This window comes from Lissotriton helveticus, chromosome 6, assembly GCF_964261635.1.
Source record: "Lissotriton helveticus chromosome 6, aLisHel1.1, whole genome shotgun sequence".
In the NCBI taxonomy this organism is placed as follows: Eukaryota; Metazoa; Chordata; class Amphibia; order Caudata; family Salamandridae; genus Lissotriton; species Lissotriton helveticus.
This window is the reverse complement of record NC_136067.1, coordinates 717,568,955-717,586,349: the sequence shown is the minus strand read 5'-3', so window position 1 is coordinate 717,586,349 and position 17,395 is coordinate 717,568,955. Positions and strand designations below refer to the sequence as shown.

Below are 17,395 nucleotides of genomic sequence, written 5' to 3'. Positions count from 1 at the left end.
TTAAGATTTATAAGAGAAATGGGTCGATATGAAGATAGTTCTTCTAGTTGACGGACGGGCTTTAAGAACAGGACAATCTCCGCATGCCGCCAGTCTTGAGGCAGAATGTGTTGGTCCAGGGAGTCGTGTATCACCGCCAATAAATGTGGGCCCAATAAGTTCATATGTGGCTTGAGGAATTCGGCGGGGAAGTCGTTAGGTCCAGGGGCCTGACCCGGGCGTAAGTTGGCAAGCGCTGTACTGAGCTCATCTACTGTAATGGGGGCATCAAGCTGGTCTCGCACATGGTCTGTGAGGGTACGAGGGGGGATGTCTTTGAGGAATTCGGTGATCAGGTTTTCTGAGAGCTGATCCTGTCCTGGGTAAAGTGCAGAGAAGTACAGCGCAAATTCCCTGGCAACAAACTCGGGAGAAGAGCACAGGGTTCCCTCCTCCCCCCCGCAACGTTGGAGCGTTCGAGGGAAATTTCGCGGCCTGGCACAACCTATGTAGGATTTTACTGGATTTGTCCCCCCATTGGTAAATCGTATGTTATGATATGAGCTGGATTCCCCTTGCTTCATAGGTGAGGTGTTGTTTTATGCTCTGTTGCCCCAGAAGTAAGCTACGTTGGAGGGCTGGGCTAAAGTTAGTAATGAGCTGTACTTCTAAACTCCTCTGGTGGTTCTCCAGCTCGACCATCTGTGCTATATGCTTGCGTCTGTTACCCTCACAGAAACTGACATACACCCCTCGAAATGTAGGTTTAAGGGCTTCCGACCCCGATAATTTTGGATGGGGCTGAGCCCACATTCGACGCCAGATAGTCTGTCACCGCCTGGATAAGGGCCTCCTGATAATCTGGGTCATGGAGATGCCATGAGGACATACGCCACCTAAATAGGGGCTTATGACGGGGGCGTGGCTACGGCGGCAATGGCGAAGGACGTGTCTGGGTAGAGCTCAGCTGAGGGCTTCCCTTCCCATGCCCATATCTCCGTGAATATATCCTTGTTGAGACCCCCACTTCTCCCTACCCTGCTGGGACCATGCTTCAGGCTCCGCTGTAAGTTTCGGCCAGCCGAGGCCCCGCTGACAGCTCTGGGTGCTTCCAGACAGGGTGGGGGCTGCCCAACAAGCCGCTGATGAGCGAGGCAGAGCTGCGACGCAAGGCCGTGGCTTGGCCCCGCCCACAAGGCCGCAGGAAATGGCGGCGACCGACCGGAACGGCACGAACGAGGACTGTGGATGCCCTCCCTGACCAGCGCTGTATGTGCCCACACGGTGAGGAGGCGAACCTTTGCGGTGGGCGCGGGAGGACTATAAGCGCGCCGGAGCAACTCTACGATATTTGCGGCGGCGGATCCTGGGGAGCAGAGCGGGGGTGCGGGCGGCACACCTGCACCTGAAATTACAGTGTGGCACTGCTGAATAGTGCGGGACACCCATCTTCACCTGCCTCTGGGGCTCTGACCCCCCTCTTGCTGCTGGCTGGCACGTTGGGACGACTGGGCCCCGTGGACAACGCTGGGACTCCCTGGTGATGGGAACGCCCCCACCAGCAGCCAGACCACGAGCGGTGCCACTTGCATGGCCCCGGAACTTCACGCTACCCTTGGTATCATCTCTGGTACCATGCGCACAGGGTGACAGTGCTAGAGGTCTTCGTCCAACTGCCCCTGCACCGGGTATAGGACCGGTTCATCGGCGGGCGTTGTGGAAGAGGTAGTGCGTTCCCGACCGGCCAGGAGTAGGCACAACACATGCTCCCATCAATCCTGGGGCGCACCAGGAGAGGCTGGAGGACAATCAACCAAACCCGCACCTCCCTGGAGAACAAAATAGACAAAGTAGCGATAGACCTCACCCACCTTCACGCGGACCACAAGAAGCTGGTGGATCACACCACCACCTTGGAAACTACGGTAGCAGACGTCAAGCCACAAGTGGTACAAACGGACAAGCAGGTACAGAGTCTCCTGAACCGGGTGGAATTCCTAGAGGACGCCGAAGGGAGGGCGAGACGCAGCAACGTGCGCACAGTGGGGCTGCCGGAAGGCAGGGAAGGAAGAGAACCTGCCTCCTACATGGAAACCTGGCTACGTGATTTATTACCTGAAGGAACTCTTTCACCCCACTTTGTGATTTAGCGTGCACATAGAGTCCCAGCGAGGCCACCTCCCACAGGCTCGAACCCGCAGCCCCTTCTCATGCTCAACTACAGGGATCTGGACGCCATCTTGCAATGAACCAGAAAGTTGCAGGATATTCACATCGACAATCAAAAAATAATGTTCTTCCCAGACTACACAATACAGGTGCAGAGGCAGAGATACTCGTTTGTGGCTGTAAAGAAACTGCCCCAGCAGAACACTCTCCAGTGCTCCCTACTTTTCCCGGCCTGCCTGCGGGTGGCTGCCAACGGCAAAACGCACTTCTTCACCACGTCAGAGGAAGCAATTGACTGGCTGGACACTCTCAATGCTTCTGGAGAGGGAGACCCCGGCGCCAGGGTTAGACCCACGAGACCGACGGCCCCTCCCCGACGCCACAGAAGAGATCGGAGATCGGCAAGGACACACTCTCTGCCTGCTATGGGACCACACACGGATCTGAGGCTCGGTGGGCAGCAAGATGCCCTCCACGCAGTAGCTGAAATCAGCGGCTCCTTAATAACTGAAGAAGCCTCCAACTCCAGTCATAACGAACAATCGGGTGATGACGACCGAGCTTACAGCCTGCAGGCTTCTCAAGACTCATGTGACCTGCCGGACGTCACTCCGCAAACGGCAGATAACATAGCATGAGCGAAGAGTGGCGCCTTTAATGCCCACTGTGTTGCAACTCAAAACACTGGGAGGTGGGCACGGACAGACACAGTCCTGAATAGCTGTGATTCGATGGTGTGGCCGGTGAAGAGGACTTCCATGTCGACATGTCTTTTGGCTGCGGGCGGGGCCTGGGTTGAGGAGGGTAAAACCTAATCACAGTATAAGTCTGTTTATTATTAGGTTATCAGCTGGGCACATGGATGGGGCATGTCACTATGTCAGAATTTATAGTTCTATTATTCAGACGCTTAGCATGGAACCGGGGAGCCCTCGCGCACCCATTCACACATTCGGTTATATATCCTAGAAACGTACGTAGTACACCCCCCTAGTCATTTTTTTAATGTCACCTCTGTTGAGGGTTTGGGCGATTGCCAGTTGCATTTTCGCCATTTTGGTATTTTGTTGTTGTTTAATGGGATACCAACAGGTGTGTGCCAAAACACATTGAGTGATACGCTGCATGATACGAGATTGATCAGGTTGTTAGCTGCAGCTCTTTATGGGTCAAGTGTATATGTCGAGTGGCGGCTGTTTCCTTCAGATTTCAGCAGACTACAAACAACATGGCTTCATTTAAGATTGGGACATGGAACATGAGAGGCATACACACCCCGTCACGTAGATAACAAATATACTCATATCTTAAGCGACACCATATACAAATAGCCCTTCTCCAGGAGACACATCTGGCTGGGGCTGAAATAGAGCACCTGCGCCGTCGGTGCCGAGGTCAGGTGTATGCACCAGGATATTCAGCCTTTGCTCGAGGAACACTTATATGGGTCAGACCGGGGGTTCCGTCCAATCATACTTGTACACTGATAGACGCTGAAGGCAGATATGTTGCAGTTAAGGGCGTGTTAGATGGCAGGCAAATTGTCATCGCGTCACTCTACGCCCCTAATATAGAACAAGCTGCTTTTCTAGATAACCTGTTGTGTGTGCTGGCACCATGGCATGACACTCCTATGATTCGGGGTGGGGGGGGGACTATAACAGTGTGCTGGATGTTTCTCTGGACGGCTCCTTCCTGCCCTTTCCGGGCACCAGCACTCACACTGCTATGAAAGCATTGAATAGCTGGGCGGCACAATGGCACTTGAGGGTCGCATGGAGATATTGCAACCCTCATGACAAAGTATATTACTACTATTGAGGGGCTCATGGGCTGCATATACGTCTGGATCGATACATGCTCTCGGAAGAACTGCTTCCGCATTTCTCCACGGTCCACTATTTGGGCAGGACACATTCGGACCACAATCCACAAGTGCTGGAGATGGAATGGGCACACATCAGGCCGCCGATCACTATCTGGCAAATCCAGACGAATGTCCTGTTGGACGAGACACTCTGTAACTTATTAGCTGCTGTAAATATTACACACTATTTCGAAGAAAATGTAGGCACAGCTACTACTCCACAGATAGAGTGGGACGCATTCAAGGTGGTGGTTAGGGGAGACTGCCTGAGTGCTCAAGCAGGTATGGTGAACAACTGGAAGCTGAACTAACAGCAACTGAGAACAAGCTGCTTGAGGGAGAAGTCGAGGCGATGCGGGGCTCTGCAAACTCCCTGGCAGAAGATAGGGAGAGACATTCCGACCTGCTGGAACGACTCCGCCTCTTAAATTATGCAGCACACTCGGCGCGGACGCACCACATGGGGGACAAACCGGGTAAGTTGCTGTAGTTATGGATACGGCAAGAAGCCGCAACCGTGCCTGTAACATCTATTTCCACGATGCGGGGGGACATTGTACACATGCAGAGAGAAATACACCACGCCTTTACAGAACACTATATTGGGTTGTATAAGTCGCATCTACAGACCACTGATGCAGACGTACGGGCCTTCCTAACTGATCTCGCGTTACCACAACTGACACCGGGCCAGCAGGAGGATCTAAATGGTCCCGTTCCGTCTGAGGAAATTAGAGACAACATTTTCTCCCTCTCGAATGGCAAGTCGCCGGGTTCTGATGGACTACCGGCTGAATTTTATAAAGCGTATTCAGACATATTAGCCCCGCAGCTGCAACGGGTATATGCAGCGGCCATAGAAGACGCAGCTCTAACGCCCTCACAAAACAAGGCATTGTTGGTTTCTCTTTTAAAACCTGGCAGAAACCCGGAATCCCTGGGCTCTTATCGCCCGTTAGAGCTGCTCAACACCGATTATAAGATATTCGCCTTCATCCTGGCCACGAGACTAGCCCATTGGTGAAAATCTTAATACATCAAGATCAAAACGGATTTGTCCCAACTAGAAGTACCTACTTGAATATACGCAGACTGTTCAGAATCTAAAAATATGCTTTAACACGATGGATGCACTCTGGATGTCTGGTGCTAGATCCGGAAAAAGCCTTTGATTCTCTTGAATGTCCCTATCTAGCCGCAGTGCTGTGTAGGTATGAGCGGGGAGATGGATATTTATCAATGGTCCAGTTACTCTATCAGTTCCCAATGGTCCGGTCCTGCATGGGTAAGCTGATCTCCGATGCTATAAGGGTGAGGCGTGGTACCAGGCAGGGCTGCCCGCTCTCTCCATTACTTTTTTCCCCTCACAGAGGAACCATTAGCAGCTCTGCTCCGAGAGAGCGGCGCAGACTGGGGTATTCCTTTGGGAGATGGGGTACACACGGTCTCCCTCTATGCAGATGATCTGCTTCTATATGTCAGAGACCTGCACAATATTGCTCCAGCAATATCTGAACTTTTCCAAAATTACGGTGGAAAATTAGGGTGAACTGGTCCAAATCGGGTGTTTATTCCTTTGACAAAGACGTGGCAGAAACAGACGTAACTATTAATGGGACTTCCCTCACTTGGTACCCAACAACGTTCCGATATTTGGGCGTCTATATATATAGGTCCCCCTTGGACATACTTGATGGGAATTTAGTACGGGCCATCTCTTCCGTTAAGGCGCAAATACAATTCTGGCAACCCCTCCCTTTAAATGTGATGAGTCGTAAAGCACTTGTCAAAATGATAGTGCTGCCAAGATTGCTGTACTATTTTGCGAATATCCCGGTATACGTTCCAGTTAGAATGTTTCGGGAACTGGAGGGGTTGATCCGTGACCTGATCTGGAACAAGGGGAGGCCTAGAATAGCGCTGCACAAATTGTATGCACCAACAGAAAAGGGTGGCCTGGCGGTTCCGCATCTGGAACTCTATTATCTGGCAGCTCAGCAGCAGTGGGCCACGAAATGGATGAGCGGCAACAACTTGATGGACACGGCAACTGTGCCGACCCCGTGGACGCAGTCCCAACTGTACGCCTTGTTTCCCCCTCTTGCGAAACTCCCCCGCCCGCCGCAGATCCACATAGAGCTCGCTCACTGTTGCTATCGGAGGAGTTTGTAACTCACCAAAGATACTGTCCCTTATGTCCCGATACTGCTGCTCACCGGGACACCCAGGGTTAGCAGAGCAATGACAGACACATTGCTGGCACCCTGGCACGAGGCAGGCATAGAGAGGCTAGAGGACCTATATGTGGCACCATCTCCTCCTTTGAAACCTTGGCAGTGGACAGTTATTTGCCTATGGGTCAGTTCCTACTACACACGGCTTTCATACGGACAGTGACACAGGCACGGGGAGACATAACAAACAAGCCACCGACACATCTGGCGTGCATGTTATGGGGGAGGGGTCACACGTAATCCATTGGCTGGTGCAAGCACTGCTCACACACGTGTCAAAGCCACTAGCGAGCCTCCGTGAACGCTGGGCTGAGGACCGGGGCCGACCCTGGACAGACAAAAAATGGGAATGCATATTAGCTGGCCCCAGCTACAACCCGCGCAGCTCCAAATTCAAGCTGATACAAACGTACATAACAGACAGGGCAGGGCGTACCTTTCGCCGGATAAATGTAATACAAATTTCAATATTAACACTTCCGTCTGCCCGAGATGCCAGCTCAATAATGCCCCTTTCCTACACATGCTGTGGTCTTGTCCCTCACTTCTACCATACTGGCGTTCGGTCATGGAGGCACTTACGAATTGCCTAACACTTGGGAGGTCTATCTCCTGGGGCTCTATATTCGCACCAAGGAGAACAAGGTGAGCTCCAGGTTCTGTGATCTGGGCCTTATCACTGCGAAACGATTAATTACGAAGCGATAGAAAAACGCTGATCCTCTTGTGGTGAGCAGCTGGGTAATATCCCTGGAGGTATGGGCACGGGCAGAAAGCACAGTCCTTCACAGGGAGGAGACGGTGGGGATGCACAAATATCCAATAGCGCAGTCTTGGGATGATATTCTCAAGGCACTCACACACCCAAATGGCAGACGTCGCACGCCTCCTGCATCACAGTCGGGAGATGAGAGTGGAATCGGCGCTCAGTGAGTCTGTTGCACCGCATGGGATAGCAGTGCTCAACGCACCTGATGAGAGATGACCTATGCCCATACGCCTTGGAGAAATTCCGTGATGATAGACTAAACAGTGCTCCATTTCCCAGCCCACCCAGCCATGAATAGAAAACAGACGCAGCACGCACTGACCTCATACAACCGACATTAATTACTAGTGTACTATAGGCAGCACCCCTAACAATGTTCCTGGAATAGGTGCCACCACGAACGTGTATCCCACTTATTTCGTATATTTGATTATTGCTTTTCCTTTATTATTTTTTTGTTTCTTTGTTGTATTTATATCTTTATTGTTGTTCCTCATTCATCTCCTTTTTGCAGTCTTTAGTACGTGCATAGTGGTAATAACGGTTATTATTCGAAATGTTATATATTTGTGCCATGCACATGTATATGTCCCGAACAAAATATACTGAACTTGACGCACATTCCCAGCTCCGCGATATCCCACTCCCAGGATCCTTAGATAGAGACTTAGAGCCCGCGGAGGTAGAGAAGGCTATCCATGACCTGAGTGGGGGAAAAGCTTCCTGCCCAAAGGGCCTGCAGGTCGTATTATACACGTTGACCTCAAGTAAAATCCCACTGTATCTTATTAAAATGTCCCATGATAGTTGCGATGCAGGATTGTTCCCATCAGAGCAAAGATTGGCTAATATCGTGGTTATCCACAAGGAAGGAAAACCCAACCACCTTTGCTCATCCTATAGGTCGATATCGGTACTAAACGCGGAGGCCAAGTTACTGGCCAAAATACTTACCACCCATTTATCAACAGTCATCACCAACCTGGTACACCCCGACCAGTCAGGCTTTATACCATCCAGAAATACTTCTCTCAATTTACGGAAACTCCATGGAGTGCTTGCGCGGGCCGACACTATTCTAGAAGATGCGGTGGTAACGTCATTTGACGCAGCCATGGCATTTGATACGATCGAATGGCCATATATGTTTGCAGTATTGCAAAAACTAGGGTTCGGCCCTGGTTTCCTGAGTTGGGTATGCCTTCTCTATGACACTCCGCTGGCTCGGATAGTGGTCAACTATCGAGTGTCATCCCCATTTGAGTTGGGAAGGGGCACTCGTCAGGGCTGCCCCCTCTCCCCATTGCTCTTCGCCATCATGTTGGAACCTTTGGCGATGTGGATAAGGAAGGATCCGATGATTAGGGGTTGAAATGGGCAACAGACTTGGAGGACCGAATATCGCGTTACGATGATGACATCTTATTATACCTAGCGTCGCCGGCAGCCTCCTTGAATCGAGCACTCCACATCTTCGTCTTTGGGGAACTTTCAGGATATACCTTTAACTGGTCTAAGTCAGTCCTTTATGTTTTAAGCGGTAGATCCCCAACCCTACCTAGAGGTTTTACCATAACAACTACTCCAAAGGGCTTTAAATACCTGGGGATACATGTATCCAAAGACTTGAAACTCTCCTACAATCAAAATCTCCATCCCCCGCTACAGCTCCTCAAAAGTGACATCATACACTGGAAATCGCTCCCTCTGTCCCTATTGGGGAGGGCCGCCTTGTTGAAAATGATGTCTCTTCCCCACTTCATTTATACTCTCCAGAATGCACAACTCCAGGTGAAACCAGAATATTTCAAATTAATTGATCCCGCCCTGAGGGAGCTCCAGTGGGAGAGAAAACCACCAGGGATATCTCTTCCCAAGCTCACAAGAGGGTCGTATGACGGAGGCATAGCACTCCCTGACATCCAAAGATATTACTGGGCAGCCCAACTTACTGCCATCAACCACCATACATATGGACCGCAGGATGACCCGGGCTTTAACATGGACAGGCGGCTGCTCCCCGGTGGGAGTTACAGGGCCGCAATATATGCAAATCCCTCTTGATTGAAACTAGCGGGCCCACTGATCATTCAGCTTTGGGAAGGCGGGCCGACACACTGAGTCTGAGGTGGAAGGGTAGAATAACGTTTGCCACCCCTCTCTGGGACACCGCCCAATTGGGGAATTTAAGAGTCACTAAAGGGTTTGACCGGTGGGATTTAATTGGCTTATCCTCAGTCGGGGACCTGTGGAATAGTCTCCTTTGACCAGCTGAGCGACAAATATGAACTAGCTGCCTCAGAATAATAAAGATATCTCCAAGTCAGACATGCGGAGCAGGCGGTAATACCCAGGGGTGAAACTCCGCCTGAGTCCTCTCCGCTAGAGGACAGAATACTAGACGGACACCTTCCAGATAAGGCAATCTCCTTGATTTATAAAAACCTTATAAACAATTTACCTGACCCCCCTCCTTCGACTCCGAGCCCACTGGCAACACAACGTAGCTGGACTGGATGATGGTGAATGGTTAGAAGCGCTTACATCTCCTAGAGAAACGGCTATCTCATCTAGGCTGAGGCTAGTCCAGCTCAAGATACTCCACATAATATACCACTCAGGGCCTACATTGGTTAAGATGGGATTTAGGGTTGATGCAGATTGTATCAGGGGATGCAGGCAAGACGGCACATTCATACATACACTTTGGGAGGGTCCAGTAATCCAGGGCTAGTGGGCGAGGGTCACAAATTGTATGACAGAAGTCATGGGGGTAACAACCGACTGCAATATCAAGTTATGTCTTCTAAATATCTGGGGCCCCACAGACTTAAACACTAAAGAGAAACTATGGGTGTCACTGGGGATGATGGTCACCAAGCGGAATATCGCAAAACTGTGGGGGGCGAGAGAAACACCGTCCTTGAGGCTCTGGGAAAACTATATGGCTCATTGTATGTTTACCAAAAAAACTGTATATGAATCAAGAGGTTTTCCCAACAAGTGGTCGCAGATATGGCATAAATGGAACACTTACAGGGGAGAGATCTGTGAACCACCGATAGACATACAAAGAGTGGACATTGAGTAGAGGTCACCAGGTCCATGTACTGTGTCATTCTCCGCCCCGGTTGGGGATATATTTCACTGTGGATTGTTGCAAAATGCCGCACTGAGAATAATACTGCCTGAAATTGTTTTTCAAGTGATAATTTGAATTTAATAAAGAACTTTAAAAAAAAAGTTGTTGTATCCATTTGGGTCCTGCCTATTTGGATCACAGCAAGGATGTTTGGTTACCTTAAGCCCATAGTGATTTCCTTTATATGGGGTACGAGTAGGCGTAGAGTGGCGTGGGCTACACTAACAAGACCAGAGGGGGCGGGAGGTCTTGCACTTCCGGATTTTGAATACTACTACCTTACAGCGCAACTCCAGTAGTTCACGAAATAAGTTCCTGGGAGAGTGAGAGGCACAGACCAGCCAAATGATGCAGTCCCCAGGCTGACGATATTGTCCAATATAGTGCTCTGCCTGCCTGCCCACAGGGGTGAGGAAAATAACGAAATCAGAATAATACGCAAATGCTGGATTAGGACGCACCAGAGAGCTAAAACTAAAAAACCATATGCCCCGGAGATTCCACTTGCCATCTGAATGGCACTTCCCCATGTAGCAAACTGGCGAGGGCTGGAGGCCTGGGCAGAGGCGGCAGTGACCACCATAGGCATGTTGTATGAGGATGGAACCTTGCTCTGGTTTCATGAATTCAGAGAACGACATACCCAGAGGCCATTTTTTTGCTATATACTGCCCTTATGAAAGCAATACAAAAACACTGGGGAGGGGGACTCTCTGAACCGTCTACATCAGGAGGGTGCCAATACGTGGTGTCAGCCTACGGACTTTTAAAGCGGAGACTTGTATCTACCGACGTCTCAGAAATTAAACATTGCCCGCCCTTACACGATTGAGGCAAACCTGGGAAGAAGACCTGGGAACAGCTATTGAGGAGAAAGCATGGGACACATTGGTAGAGAGACAAACAAAAGTCACTAGGAACGCTAGATTCCAATTGATCAATTTTTATGTGTTACATAGAGCCTACCTCACACCAGCACTCATCAACAAATACTTTGGGATAGGAACAGCCCAATGCCCAAGAAGCGGGGAGATGGATGCAGCATACCTGCATATGTTCTGGGACTGCCCGAGGATAGGGTTTTTCTGGAGGGAGGTGACAGCAACAATAGCGGAATTAACTGAGAAAGAGATCCGAACTACACTAGGATACTGTCTTTTACACTGGTTCTCACACACATCCAAAGTTAAGGTTCCAAGACTTGGCGTTCCTGATCGCCAACAGAGAGATCACTAAAAACTGGAAATCCCAGCGGGGAAGGAGAGGGGGGTCCTTCGATGGGACGGTGAAAAAAGGACTTTACAAAATAGGCGACATACAAGGGAAACGTAACATTGAGCAAAGCCAGGTGAGGCAGTGGTTCCCTGGAAACAGCGAGAGCGTGGGAAACATTAGTGACGCTACTAAGACAACCAACGAATGCAGAGGACGAAGGAGCCCTGTTCGAGCCCATTGAGGAGGGAGGTCAAGGGTGATCAAAATACACCTTCTCACATTGCCTAGCAGGAGACAACAAGCCCATAACCAAGGAATGAAACTAGATAGGGTGACATTAATAGAACCCTATCTCATCCAGGCACGCCTAGGGGGAAAGTGGGGGGGAGGGATGGGAGTAGGATACCTAACTGTATTTATTAGTGCATGAAGATATGATGGCAGAAAAAGGAGCTAGCTAAATAAAAGATGTGTCAAAAGGACAACAGAACCTATATGACAGACGTTTCGGTGTATATAACGCATATATGATATACTAAGTGGCAAACATTATACATTTTAAGATACTTTGAACGTCGACAGTTAATACCTAGAGATTGCCTCATAAAACGGTTCTGCTTATATAATAATATGTACTAGCTGAAATGTATGGATTTGCGGAAGAAATGTTTAATAAAATCTGTTAAAAAAAAAAAACACACAGAAGCCTAGGCCCCGTGCGGGTTTGCCTCCACCGGACGCTTCTGAGTGCAGAAATGATTTACGTGACCACTCTAAAATTAAGACACCTAAGAGGTTCCAAGTTCCTGATCCCTGTTCTCCTTGTTTTTTTCAGGAAACGTTGGATCAACAATTCGGCGGAGGGGGATGACAGGATCGCAGAGAGGGCGAGTCCACACAACAAAGGTGAGACCCACAGCACCAGTTTGACAAGAAACTCAGACAGGAGGAACCACCTCAGTATCGTGCCCCATTTCTGAAGAAAATAGTATGCCCCAGATGGTGAGAAAGAGTTGGGGGGTAACTCTCCTCAACAGCGCAGCAGAAGTTATAGTTCGGCAGACACTCCACCAGTGTCTGGAGATGAAAGCAACTGACACTTTAATACTGTGGAAATCGCAGACACCCGTGTAGCTCCCCCTGATAGAATTTACCACCTTAAACTTCACATTGAGGGTGATATTAAACACACAATAAATGTAGTCTTTTGGGACAATTTGACTTCCTCTTAAGAGATTTTGCTGGCAGAAGTTGATTGGCCTCCCCGTTTGTCCTCGCTAACCTGTTCTCATACTGAGAAATGTTGGCAGTTTACTCCTGACAACGGCAGACGTAAACCTTCTTCCAGAGTTGGGGAAAAAAGTGGTTGGAGGGAAAGTGAACATGCAAACACTCAGATTTTCGCATGAGCAAATCTACATATGCAACTTTTGCTCGTGCTAAAAAGCAGTTCACAAATATTTTCTAGTACTATTTCTTGTCCTACTTCTGTAAATTCTTGGGAATTCACAAAAGCCGTATAGCTGCACTTAATTCAAGGACATATACCAGGGGTGCACTTTGGAGACTTTCTTCAACAATTGGGCCCCTAATTTGGTCTGGCATTGACCGTGACTTTTTGAGTTTATTAAAATACTGTCTCTCTCACTGTATCGTCTGGCTTCACTGTGAGTGACATCATTCTACTCTTTCATAAGGAGCATATCGGCACACAAAGTAGTTTTGTCCAGTGCCAGTAAATACTGTGGCTGTGTGCTTTTTGAGACCAAAAACAACTTTTGCTTTTGCCAATGCATGTTATAATGGTGAGGGCCGCACAGCTCCTACACCAGTGAGGTTTTACAAAAACCATGGCAAAAGAAGTTACACATTGACAAAACTAAAAAGCTGACCACCAATTTCAGACCTACTGGCGTTGCCAATGCTTGTTTATTTTTGCTTTCCATAATCTTATTTAAACTGGTTACACTGATTTTCCATTATGAATATTTTTGGGAAATACTAGCATGCATCAACACGTTACTAAATTATGCTGCAAAGAAATTGTACCTAGAATTTTACAGTGGTTTAGAGAAATGTTTTTTTTCTGCTTTCATTTTTTTATGAACATTTTATTTTGAAAGCAAAGAATCATCAGTCTTGCTTTCAAGCTTCTGCAAACATTTGCATCAAATCAGGGAGCATTCTGGGAGCATTATAATAGCCTCATATTGCTAAACTTTGAACACGTGTGTACACATTTTAATACTGGAACCACTGTCAGTAATGCAGTCCGAGCTTACAACATTATTTAGAGCATTCACCCTAATAATAAAGGCTCTCAAATAATGAACCATAAATACAAGTTTGAACAGCATTAGCTTAGACAACAATATTACAATATTAACTAACCTGCAGACAGTGCCCTTCGCTGATCCATAATGTGGTACTGCAAACTGGCAGTCAAAGGGTTTCTGCTGCAGGGGGTTGCGCCTACTTGTCCCAAGGACAAAATACGCATAAAAACGTGTTGCCCTTGACCCCAAACAATATGTCCTGGACGTCGGGCTATAGGAATTCCACATCCCTGCAAGCCTATGCATCAGAGGAATAGGACATTTTACTCTGCACGCATTTACGTGTGCCATTACCCCGCATTTTTATTCCGCAAAATCTTTTACAATGCAATCCATTACAATGCTTTCCCCATTACACTGCAATTTACTATTCTAACTCCACGGGGACAATGCTTTGAGGAATGCGTTATAATGGTTTGCGGTGTAAAGCCCTGATGGTAAAAGATTTTGCGGAGTACAAAATGCGAGGTAAAGCATGCGTGTAATAAATTCTTCGTAAACAATGATTACTGATTCGGAGTGGGCTCTGACCTTAGCTCCTGCTTTGTATCGCAATCAGGCAGGTTGGAATAGGGATTCACCTTTGCATGTAATTCCTTTGCGATCTACACCTCAGCCTCAACCGCAATATCTCATTAAACGTGACGTGAAGGCGTCCGTTGGTGACATTCTGACACAATTGGAATATCAGGGTATCATTGAGCATTGGGTTTCGTCAAGAAATAATCCGCTTTTTCCGATATTGAAGCAGGATGGTTCCTATTGTGTAGTTTTAGACTACATACATTTGAACAGTCATGTTCATACTTTTGCAGTACAGAACACACACAGCTCTGTGAATAACATAGTTTGTAAGAAGTTCAAAACTATGCAAGATATTTCCAATGGATTTTTCAGCCACACTTTGGCTCCTGAGAGCTGTGACTTGACCGTATTCAGTGCTCTCAGCAATCAGAGAAGCTATGCGAGATTGCCTATGGGGTATAAGAAAAGCCCCAGGGTTTTTGCTGAACGTGTAGTGTCGATTGTACATGAAATTGACCCAGATGCATTTTCGTATGTCAATGATATATACTTGACAGACGATGAATTGAATCTGCATCTCATGCATGTAGATCGTATAATTAAACATTTTTTCGGCTTTAGGTTATAAATGTAACTTTGCGAAATACCATATAGCGTTTTTGGCAGTTCTTTTCCTCGGTTATGAAATGAATTATGAGGGTAGGGGTTTAGCACCCCACTTTTTGGAGAAATGTGCTTAATTGCAACTTTCATCTACCCTCAAAAAGTTACAATCTTTGCTGGGTTTCTAGAATTTCCCCAGAACCTATATTGCAGAGTATGCTCAGCGTATCAAACCGGTATACACATTGATACAACCTTCTTTTTCATCTTCCAGTTGGCTTCCGGAACATACCGCAGCTCTGCGGTCTTTGCAGTCTGATCTGCTTGCTACTCAATTCTTGTTGACACGAGATAATACTACGAATTTAGTCATTAGGATTGTACCAGGGAAATTAGGTTTCACCTATGTGATTTTTAATGAAGGGGACACAGTTCCCATTGCTTATAAATCGCATTTATATACTCCAGCTGAAATGCGTTTTTTGCAACTGAAATTTTTTTGACGCAGTTTTGATGGCGATTCTAAAAGAACGCTCTCTGGCTCAGGGCAAACAAATTTTTATGGTCTTGCCTGTGCCTGCTTTGGAAGCTGTCACCAAGGCGAGCGTCCCAAACTCTTAAGCTCTGCATCCTCATTGGATACAATGGGCTAGTTCATTGAAATAAGGCTGATGTCAATTTAATCTCTGATCCTTCTTAGCAGACACAAGAGTTTTTACAATATGTTCCTTTGTCCCTACTCCCTCTTGATCAGTATAAATGTATCATTTACACAGATGAGTCTGCACAGCCCGCTATTGGTCCAATACATGCTTATTCTGTTGTCTGCGCTATTGTAGCAGGCACGATAGTGGACAGTGATTTTAAATCCTCCCTGGTTCACACACAGTTCCTTGCAGATTGTACGGCGCAATTGGCCTAGTTATGCGCTTTATTATTAGCCCTTGAGTTTGCTGATCCTGAAGTGCAACTCTTGTAGTGTGTGTTTTTGTTCTACAGTGTACATTACTTTAATGATAACCTATTCTTTTGGAAACAGAATGATTTTCCTGATTCTAAAGGTAGCACAATAAAGCATAAATCGCTTTGGGTCTGGGTGGCCGCTCTTGTAATCCATACATTGGGCCATCAACGTGTGGGAGCACACGCCGTTGGTAATTCTATGGCTGATGAAGCAGCCAGATCTGCAGAAGCTACATGCACCGGAGTAGCTGTTACAAGGTTCATGACTAAAATTGATGATGATATTTTGGCTGCTATTGCTGCGTTGAAGGAGGGAACACCTTATCCCCAGGGTTTCCCCGATCATTATACTTATCACTTGACCATTGACCAAGTTTCATTTGTGACTATTCCCATCACTTGATTCCCAACGAGGACCGCAGGCTTTCGCTTATCGCGGCTGCCCATGAAGGAATTGCTTCTGAGCATGCAGGAGTGACAGCCACAATTACTCTCTTACAGCAACGTTATTGGTGCCGCGGATTATATCAACAGACGCACAAATATGTACTTTCCTGTGACATTTGTCAGCAGATTAAACCTTCTACTGTCTCGCATCCACCACACACTCAACTCTTCATTTCCAATCAACCGTTGAGTTGTATTTATTTAGATCACTGCAGTCCCTTGATCTCTGACAATGCTTTCAAATACATTTTGGTTACAGTGGATTCGTGCACTAGATTCCTCTGGGTTTGGCCGCAGTGTTATAAAAGATTTGCATGTCTTTGTAGGGACCAAGGCTTACCGTGATTCACTGAAGTTGGTGGGGATGCAGGTGCATTTCTCATCTCCATATCGGCATGTTCAGTTGTGGAGCGGATGAACCGCTCTTTGTGCCTGACCTTCATGGTCTAGACGTTGCGGCAGCTTCCACAACATTTGACATAGATAACCATTGTGCTATGTTACAGGATCTACAAAAGAATCGAGATGCTCTAGCAAAATCTCATTTGCACTCACCAATGGATACAGCAGTCTTAGTCCCTGTTTCTGGCTGGCTTCCTAAAGTTGGAAATCTGGTCTGCGAAAAAGTGGCGAACAAGAAAGAATTTGGACTCTCCTACCGTGCTCCGGTTCCGGTCCTTGGTCTGAAGGGCACCGGAACTGTAATTTTACCTCCACTACCTGGATGCAAGGATAACCGATTCATTTACGTGGAACATGTCAAATTCCACCATATGGCCGATTCTCAATAGTATGCCTAGAAGAGTGTTTCCCTCCAGCAAATGAATAATGTTTCTCCTGTGTCTCTCCAACACATGGAAGGGGAGATGGAGTCTTCAATAGACGTATTGCCTGTTTTGCCTTCAACAATTGCAAATGTGGAAAATTAGTATATTACTCCACTAGATGAACTTACGGTTGAGATCCCTGACACTTGTAGTGTAGTTCCTATATTCCCAATAGGCTCTGTGCATTGGAATAATATAAACGATAGTTTAGACGTAGGACTGAGGTCGACTAGGTCTCTATTGAATATGTTAGACTTAATTATGAATGCCAGCTAGCTCAGAGGTCACTAGAAACTTTCTCGAGAAAACAAGAAGGTGT

At 47.4% G+C, this 17,395-nt stretch overlaps 1 protein-coding gene across 4 annotated transcripts in view; it reads right to left on the bottom strand.

Annotated features, from left to right (window-relative positions):
- The window catches only part of USP45 (ubiquitin specific peptidase 45), a 1,947,146-nt gene that overhangs the window by 1,104,588 nt on the left and 825,163 nt on the right, over positions 1–17,395 (bottom strand). The window lies entirely within an intron of this gene.